Consider the following 2603-nt stretch of genomic DNA (forward strand, 5'->3'; position numbering starts at 1 on the left):
CGTGGGTCCCCTAGGACTCCACCGACCTCAACTCCAACTCCATATATTCACTTTCGGGGAGGAAAAAAATCAAAGAGAAGGATTCATCGCGTTTTACGATACGGAGCCGCCGCCAAACCCTAATCTTCCTCGGGAGGGCTGATCTGGAGTCCGTTCAGGGCTCCAGAGAGGGGAATCCATCACCATCGTCATCATCAACCATCCTCTATCACCAATTTCATGATGCTCATCGCCGTGCATGAGTAATTCCATCGTAGGCTTGCTGGACGGTGATGGGTTGGATGAGATTTACCATGTAATTAAGTTAGTTTTGTTAGGGTTTGATTCCTAGTATCCATTATGTTCTAAGATTGATGTTGCTATGACTTTGCTATGCTTAATGCTTGTCACTAGGGTCCGAGTGACATGATTTCAGATCTGAACCTATTATGTTTTCATGAATATATGTGAGTTCTTGATCCTATCTTGCAAGTCAATAGTCACCTACTATGTGTTATGATCCGGCAACCCCGAAGTGACAATAATTGGGACCACTCCCCATGATGACCGTAGTTTGAGGAGTTCATGTATTCACTAAGTGTTAATGCTTTGGTCCGGTACTCTATTAAAAGGAGGCCTTAATATCCCTTAGTTTTCAATAGGACACCGCTGCCACGGGAGCGTAGGATAAAAGATGTCATGCAAGTTCTTTTCCATAAGCATGTATGACTATATTCAGAATACATGCCTACATTACATTGATGAACTAGAGCTAGTTCTGTATAACCCCATGTTATAACTATTGCATGAGGAATCGCATCTGACATAATTATCCATCATTGATCCATTGCCTACGAGCTTTACACATATTGATCTTTGCTTAGTTACTTTTCTGTTGCCACTGTTAGATTTCTACAAAAACTGCTATTGTTACTTTTGCCACCATTACCGTTACTTCCATACTACTTTGCTAGTAAATACTTTGCTGTAGATATTAAGTCTTTCAGGTGTGATTGAATTGACAACTCAACTGCTAATACTTGAGAATATTCTTTGAGTCCCCTTGTGTCGAATCAATAAATTTGGGTTGAATACTCTATCCTCGAAAACTGTTGCGATCCCCTATACTTGTGGGTTATCACACCACATGTTGGAGGATCCATAAGAATATAACTTCTATACAAATATACACAACCATAACTCATTACGTTGTATTCCTTGCCCATCTTCAACTAATTTGCTCAAGTTTGAAAATAATTAATGGGTATTAGCAATCATAAAAGATGTCCAAGATAATATATTTGTATGTGAAAGTTCTCTTCCTTATACTAATCATTCATGAATTGCTTGTATGACCAATATTGTGATTGTCAAGCTTCAAAAAAATCACTTTCTAGACCCAATGTGAAGCTACTACTAGGCATGAACATACTGAAGGAAATATGCCCTAGAGGCAATAATAAAGTTGTTATTTTATATTTCCTTATTCATGATAAAGGTTTATCATTGATGCTAAAATTGTATTGATCGGAAACTTAATAATTTCACAAATTAAACAAAGTTCTCAAATTTTGTTCGGTAATTCAAAAAATCTTTGAGGAATTTCAAAAAATGTCCGCTTTCAAATAAAATATTGGCGTTTTAAAAAAAAACAAATAGTTTCAACATTTGTGTTTTTATTTTCACCCTTTTCAAAAATCAATTGTATAGAAATTTCAAATTTCGTTCACATTGTTTCAAAAAATTCTCCATGTTTTCAAAAATTTGTTCAAATAATTCAAAAAACTATATAGTTCAGTAAATGATTAGGCTGCACTAAAATGTTGGCGTTTTTTGAAAAAAAAACAAATAGTTTCAACATTTGTGTTTTGTTTTTCACCCTTTTCAAAAAACAATTGTATAGAAATTTCAAATATCGTTCACATTGTTTCAAAAAATTCTCCATGTTTTCAAAAATTTGTTCAAATAATTCAAAAAACTATACAGTTCAGTAAATGATTAGGCCGCACTAAATATCCCGCTCTAGTGAATTCTTAAAACCATTGCGCTAAAGTCTTTCACTAGTAGTCATTCGCCCTAGTGGCTAGCGTCACTCGTCAACGATCTGTGCATCACTAGTTCGGCCAGCCTGTGCGTCGGCGCGCAGCTTGACACAGTAAGGTTCCAATAAGAGCTCCCATGGATTCAAGCCTGGGTCTCCTCCATGAGAAGTAGTGAAGCTAACCACTAGGTTAGCACAGTGTTCGTGATAAATGCTAGGGCGCGCCCTACTTATAGATTAAAAGTGTCGGGTTTACTCCTTTTTCTGTTTCTTGTTTTATTTTATTTTTCTCTGCCTTTTTTCATTTGTTTCTTCAGTTTTTTCATTTTCTTTTTCCTTTGATTTATTTTGTTTCTTATTTGGTTTTCATTTTTTTGGGTTTTTTTGTTTCTTTTTGTTTTTCATTCTACATTCTTATATACATGATCAATTTTTTTCAAATACTTGTTCAACATTTTTCAAATACTTGTTCAATATTTTTCAAATACTTGTTCAACATTTCTAAAATACCTGCTCAACATTTATATATGTATGATAAAAAATTTCAAATACTTGTTCAACCTTTTTTCAAATACTTGTTCAG

This window comes from Triticum dicoccoides, chromosome 6A, assembly GCF_002162155.2.
Source record: "Triticum dicoccoides isolate Atlit2015 ecotype Zavitan chromosome 6A, WEW_v2.0, whole genome shotgun sequence".
Classification (NCBI taxonomy): Eukaryota; Viridiplantae; Streptophyta; class Magnoliopsida; order Poales; family Poaceae; genus Triticum; species Triticum dicoccoides.